Source organism: Sinocyclocheilus rhinocerous, unplaced genomic scaffold, assembly GCF_001515625.1.
Source record: "Sinocyclocheilus rhinocerous isolate Xijiao unplaced genomic scaffold, SAMN03320098_v1.1 scaffold286, whole genome shotgun sequence".
Lineage (NCBI taxonomy): Eukaryota > Metazoa > Chordata > Actinopteri > Cypriniformes > Cyprinidae > Sinocyclocheilus > Sinocyclocheilus rhinocerous.
The window spans coordinates 167529-175021 of record NW_015632405.1 but is presented as its reverse complement, the minus strand read 5'-3'; positions in this window follow the sequence as shown (position 1 = coordinate 175021).

Sequence of the window (7493 nt, the reverse complement as noted above, 5' to 3'; positions counted from 1 at the left end):
TTTCTATACATCTCTTCTGTGAGACGCGAGTGCAGCAGTCATATTTGTCCATCTAACAAATGCACTGAATATGCGTTCTGTGTGAATGGCTTGATTTCGGTTTTAACCCATTCAGGATCTTCTCCGCATTGAGCTTCTATATTTCTCTAATATTTTGAATGAATAACGCAGCAGTAGGGCGTCTCGTGAGCTAGACTAACAAAGCATTAAAATGCAACAACATCACTTACATCATCACCTCATCTCGCACGCCCTGATGCACACCTAACATTCAAATGCAAATGTTTTTTTAACATTCGCCTAATATTCATTCTTTATTCACAATCTCCTCGTCACAGGCAGGCACAGCACTCAATTCAGCATGTGTTCGTGTTGGTGTGTGCTGTCTGCGTCACTTATAGCATGTGCCTATATTGTGCACTATATCTAAAAATTGTTATATCGTTATCGAAGAAGGTGTACCGTCGATAAATATCGATACCATTTTATCGCCCAGGCCTAGGACTATCGCCACCCTAAAAATGGCCTAGTGACGCCCATGGTAATATGCACTGTTGCATGAATAATAAACAACTGATAAAATTATCCACTCCTAACTATGGAGCCATGCTTTCAGCTACATTCATAATCCTGTGAAACTTTTTTGGGTGTTGACGTTACTAATGTGTTTTAATGTCGGTAATAATTTCACCACCAACAACGGATCTTATATACTCTCTGAGTTTTAATGTTCCATTACGAAAATTAGCCATGGTTTTAACACGAATAAAACCAAAAATCATGGTTCCCCTTCAGGAACTCGAGCTGCATCGCAAAACGCTTTGGTAACGCCCCTGTGTTCCCACGCTCTGAAACACGTGTGTAATCCTTACGAGGGAATCCCGGGTGACGTCACAGGCGGGGATGGCGTAGGGACCAGGAAGTATAAAAAAGAACATGCGGTGGAGACAAACACGTGTGTAATCCTTCCGAGGGAATCCCGGGTGACGTCACCGGCGGGGATGGCGTAGGGACCAGGAAGTATAAAAAAGAACATGCGGTGGAGACAAACACGTGTGTAATCCTTCCGAGGGAATCCCGGGTGACGTCACCGGCGGGGATGGCGTAGGGACCAGGAAGTATAAAAAAGAACATGCGGTGGAGACAGCGGCAGCTCCTGTTGTTCAGTAAGCACTCTATGTGTGTTCGTTCTATTTATTGTTGTCTGTCTTTGAATGAGTGATTATCATTATGGCAAGCAAAGATAAGAGAGTAGACAAGCAATCTTTCAGGCTGTGTGTTCCTCCCTGCCCGCGTTTCATTATGGGTGAGGATACACACAGTTTGTGTGTTGCTTGTCCCGGAGAGCGCTCTTCGAGGAGGGCGCTCTCTCTAGCGTTCCTCGCGGTTCGGGTCCTGCTTTTGCCGAGGCAGAGCGGCGACTCAGACCGTGGGGTTCGCAAATGGATGTGACAGAGGGATTAGAGACGGGCAGGTCCTTTTCTCTTTTCTCACCTGCCAGATCCAGCGCTCCCTCTCAAGGAATGGAAGCACGGAATTTTCCGCCCCTGGAGAGGGCTCGGTGCTCCATTTATCTTCCTATGAGGAGGATGATGATGAGGGTACTGACAAAGATGAATCTGTGGACTTGCCACCACAGTCTGTACTGTTTGAGGAGCTTTTGGAGGTGGTGACTAGAGCTGTGGCCAAATTAAACATCGACTGGCCGACTGAAGTGCAGGAAGAGCGTCCTAAGAGCAAGTTTGATGAGCGATTCCTGCGCTCTAAGTCACAGCCTCCACTCCTCCTCCTGCCATTCTTTCCCGATCTGCACACCGAGGTGTCCAGATCATGGAATAAACCTTTCTCGGCCCGCATCTTTAGTCCCAATGCCTCTCACTATGCCAACGTGGTGGGGCTTAAAGAGCGCAGTTATGGGACAATGCCCCGGGTTGAAGAGATGCTTGAGAGTTATCTCTCGCCCGATGCGGCATCGTCCCTCAAGGCCCCGGTATTACCCACAAAGCCGCTTAGGACTTCTTCGGTTTTGTTGGGTAAAGCGTACAAGGCAGCAGGTCAGGCAGGCTGGTCATATCAAGCTGACCTGCTGAAAGAGATGGACGAGGGAGAAGATATTAAGAACGATGACAAAGAACGGGCCACCAAGGAGACCGCCAGAGCTATTGGGCGGTCCATGGCAGCCTTGGTTGCCACCGAAAGGCATCTGTGGTTGACCCTGTCCAACATCAAGGAAAAGGACAGGGTCTTTCTTATGGACGCCCCGCTAGCACCTTCTGGTCTGTTCAGTGACGCTGTAAATACAGTCATCAACAGGTTTCAGGAGGCCAAGATGCAAGCAGTGGTGTTCCAGCAATTTCTCCCTCGCCACTTTTATGGGGCTGGTAGGCGGGACCAGCCCCAGCCGTGTACAAGCTTCTATCACAGAGAAGTCCAAAAATGGAGCGTCACCACTCGTACTCCCCCACAAAGAGAACAGGAGACGAGGCGGTGCTCCAGGCCGAAGTCTTCCAGAGATGTGACGGATCTGAGGACTGTTATTAACAGCAGGAAGGCTTCGGCCAAGAAGTTCTGACATAATAACGTCAGGACTTCCGAGGGCAGGCCCCTCTGGGGAAGAGCGGTACACACCTCATCACACGGTACCCGTCTCTCCTCAGTGCCCTCAGGAGATCGTTTCATTAACCCTGTCACCTCTGGTGCTTCAGGGCACAGCGGTCTCCAGAGAGTGCAGCTCTCAACCTCCGCCCAGAAATGTAGCGGTTCTGGGAGGCTTGCTACCTCCAAGGAGGTCTATAGAACAGTTAGATCGGCCGTTCCCTGCCGGTCTTCCGCTTCAGGGCACCGATTTAGCCATTCTAATTACACCAAAGGTCAGTCTCAAGAGACTGATTCCCTTAGTAGACTATCTGGCAGCGTGGAAGCTTCCGCAAAATGTATCACAATGGGTCCTGCGCACTGTAGAAAAAGGTTACAAAATTCAGTTCGGGTCTTGTCTGCCTCTATTCAACGGGGTGTTTCCCACTCTGGTGGGCCCCGAGCAGGCTCTGGTTATGGAACGAGAAGTGGACACTCTTTTGAGGAAGGAGGCCATTGAGGTGGTCCCTCCTCGCGACAGGAAGTCCGGGTTTTACAGCCGATATTTCATCGTTCCAAAGAAGGATAGGGGGTTGCGTCCGATTTTAGATCTGCGTCTGTTGAACTGCTCAGTCATGCGACTCAAGTTCAAAATGCTCATGCTCAAACAAGTCGTGTCTCAGATCAGGTCTGAGGACTGGTTTGTGACGATAGATCTGAAGGACGCATATTTCCATATATCCATCCTTCCTCAACACAGGAAGTTCCTGAGGTTTGCTTTCGGGGGCAAAGCGTACCAATGTCGGGTTCTTCTGTTCGGCCTTGCACTCTCACCCTACACGTTTACCAAGCGTATGGATGCTGCTCTGGCTCCACTGAGACTCCAGGGCATCCGCATACTCAATTACATCGACGATTGGTTGATACTAGCTCAATCAGAGCAGATAGCAGTTCGACATCGAGATGTCGTTCTCGCCCACATGAAACGGTTGGGGTTAAGACTAAACGCAAAGAAAAGTGTGCTTTCTCCAGTACAGAGGACCACTTATCTAGGCGTAGTGTGGGATTCGACCACGATGCAGGCACGTTTGTCTCCAGCTCGAATCGACAACACATCGGTGGTCTCCTATATAAATCGGCAGAGGGTCTGCGTTCGCGCCCCCTTTACAGGCTGGTGCGATAGATCCTTCTGTGGGCCCAGGGGAAGCTGCTCTCACTGAGGGCAGTTTATATCCCGGGGCACCTCAATCAGGAAGCAGACATCCTGTCGAGGCAGGGGCTGAGGCCCGGGGAATGGAGATTCCACCCAGAAGTGGTGGAGCAGATATGGAGGAAGTTGTACAGAGGACAAGTGGATCTGTTTGCGACTCAAGAGACTTTGCACTGCCCCCTCTGGTTTTCCCTCACTCACCCAGCTCCTCTTGGACTGGACGCTATGGTACAGACTTGGCCGAGGCTGCGCCTGTATGCTTTCCCCCCGATCGCTCTGCTCCCGGGAGTTCTGGAGAGAGTTCGCTGAGAAGGGGTTCATGTCCTATTAGTAGCCCCGTACTGGCCGGGCCATCCATGGTTTGCGGACCTGGTAGCCCTACTCAAAGACTCTCCATGGGAGATTCTCGTCCGGCGGGATCTCCTCTCTCAGGCGGGGGGCACCATTGTTCACCCCCATCCGGAGTTGTGGAAGCTAGAGTGTGGCCCCTGAGGGGGCACAACTTATAGCCTCCGGTCTCTCTACTGAGGTAGTGGAGACCATACTCCAGCCCAGACCTCCCTCCACGAGGAAATCGTATACTGCTAGTAACACGTTTTCTCAAGGGTACCCAGAGGCTGAGGCCTCCGGTACGCCCTAGAGTGCCTGCTTGGGATTTGGCTGTGGTTTTGGATGCCCTTTCTAAAGCTCCCTTTGAACCCCTGGGAGAGGTTTCATTGAGATTTCTCACTATCAAGACTGCATTTCTGCTGGCCATCTCTTCCTTAAAGAGAGTCGGTGATCTGCAGGCCCTTTCAGTGGCCCCTTCTTGTCTTGAGTTTGCTCCTGGCATGGCCAGAGCCTTTCTGTATCCCAGACCGGGGTATGTCCCTAAGGTACCCTCTATTGTTCCACGGTCAATTACTCTTCAGGCGTTCTGTCCTCCTCCCTTTCGGGACTCTGACCAGGAAAAGCTTAATTGCTTAACATACGTCCACAGAGCTGCCCTGTGGAGAAAGTCGGACCAGTTATTTGTTTGTTATGGTCCTTATAAGAAAGCAGACAAGCAGACCCTCAGCAGGTGGATAGTGGATGCTATCACTACTTTTTACGAGTCCTCTGATCTCCCCTCTCCATTGTGGGTCAGGGCTCATTCCACTAGAGGTATGGCGGCCTCCAAGGCCTTTTCGTCCAGTGTTTCTATGCAATTTGACACTATGACATTTGTGACGCTGCGGGATGGTCCACCCCTCTGAACTTCATCAGGCTCTATAGCCTTGACCTTCAGGCCACTCCTGTCTCCTCAGTTCTCTCGACCTAGCTGTGCCGATCCACACTGGTCAGGGATTGGTCAGTCTGGGGACGTGGGCATATTCGTTCCCAAAGCGTTTTGAGACGCAGCTCGAGTTCCTGAAGGGGAATGCCACTAGGTTACGTATGTAACCCTAGTTCCCCGAGATTATACTTCCTGGTCCCTACTTCATCCCCGCCGGTGACGTCACCCGGGATTCCCTCGGAAGGATTACACACGTGTTTCAGAGCGTGGGAACACAGGGGCGTTCCCAAAGCATTTTGCGAGCGTCTCGTTCCCTCGGGGAACTAGGGTTACATACATAACCTAGTGTAGCCATGGTAACCACAAATCAACCATAGTTTTGTTAATTCAAATAATAATTTACAAAAAAGTACTAAGATGATATTTTTTGTGGTTATAAAAACAGACCTAAGCCAACAATAGCTTTTGAAATTACTTAAAATGCATTATATAAAAACAATGAGGCAATAATGATTGGTTAATTAATAATTGTATGGTTTCATTCAATAACACTGTTAAAATACATAATGTAATACAAAATAAACAATTTATGTACATTACATGTTATTACAAATGCCTGCAAAGGGAGCCAAATGCCATGCAATTGCTGCTGCTACACTTACAGGACAATCACATCCTTGTAGGCTATTGACCAAACATCCACTTAATCTTTCATTTTTGGCCACCTTTGTGCTATATATAGATGACACAGCCTCTATAATTTCTTCAACAAAAATCATGTGGACATCACAATGCTTCATTTTTATTTTTTATTTTTTTTGCATGATTTCTGAATGCTTGAGACTATAAAATCAATCAGACAACTGTATTATTAAAGTCATAGCCATAGGTAACTGTCAAGATTTGTATAATACAATGTATTTATTTACTTTTATATTTTATTAAAGTTCTGTTTTGACCCCTATAGGAGGTGTTTTTTGTTTTTTTTACTTCCATAATATTTGAGGGAAGGGGCACAACAATACAATCCTGCTTAGGGCACCCATTTGGCCAGCAGCGGCCCCGCAAATATATCAATTTTGCTGTCAGGAGTGGATGAGGCTTACACGAGCGAACGAGCGCTGCTGCGCGCTACACAGACGGAGCAGAATAGAATAATAGCGCAATAATTCTGAATAAAATATACATTCTGCTAAAATATTTGTTGTTAGACATTAAATGTGACACAAGTAGAATTTTAATCCTACATATAAGTGTATTTTTTTATGATAGCAGTAACTGTAAATCAAATGTAAGCTGGCTAATACAGCCCTACTAGCTCAAATGAGTTAAATGTGTGTCCCTCTTATCAGTTAAAATGTAGTCTGATTTCTATTATTTATTTTAATTTTTAATTCAGTGATTTTAACTTTTAATTTGGTGTTTTTAATGCTTTAATACTTTAAAGAACAATTTTAGATTGTAATGTTTTAATGTTCTACTAATAACCATAAAAGCCAGAGCTGTCAGGGAGAAAGGCTGCATGGCAAGAAACTGCTGATCAGCTGAATACGCAACTGTGTTAAAATGTTTCATATATCTTTAAAAAAAAAAACGTCATTGCATTTTAGGCACAATACATTAAATACAGTTGGTTGTAGCCTATATTTTTATTTATTTGATTATTTAAGTTACATTATGCTTTTATTTTTGGACTAATAATAAAGTCAAAAAATTGTATGTGAGAGAGTCAGTGGTAATATCAATGCATTTCTATTGGTCAGTTTTAGAGGAGCTCAGCTTAACCTGACAGTTAGCCTGCTCCGGACCAGGTTAGAATCTCAGCATAAGCTGCCACAATGACTGAGCTTGAGCTATGGTAATTATCCATCCTTTCGGAAACCAAATCAAGTGACAATAAGACAGAATAACTGAAATAAGCCTGGCTTATTTGGTAAACTAGTTTTATGAAACAGCCCCCAGGAGTGCGATATTAGAGCAAAGCATCTTAAATCATCCTTAACAGATAAAAGTATAGACAAAGAGAGCATTGATTTCCTCAGCGTACATTCAAACTATGTATTATTGTGAAAATATGATTGAGCTCAAAAATGAACGCTGTGTCAGATGCAGGTAATCACTCGCTCGGTCCACATCTCTCTCATAATACATTGCTTTTAATGCAGTAATATAAGCTTTCAATGAAACAACTCAACGTTCCTTCGTTACTAGTTCTAAAGTGACGTTTAGGAATTAGTAAGGGAAGCTTGGGCTCAGCTGTTAAACTGTCAACTTCAGATTTGAATCCATTGCGGAAGGAAGTAGGGCTTTTAAAGACACTCCATTGTTGTTTCTTATGTATTTACACACTGGTGCCGTCAAACTGTTATATAAACGCACTATCACTCGCACTATCGCTCGTGTGCTATTGCTCATATATATATATATATATATATATATATATATATATGCGCA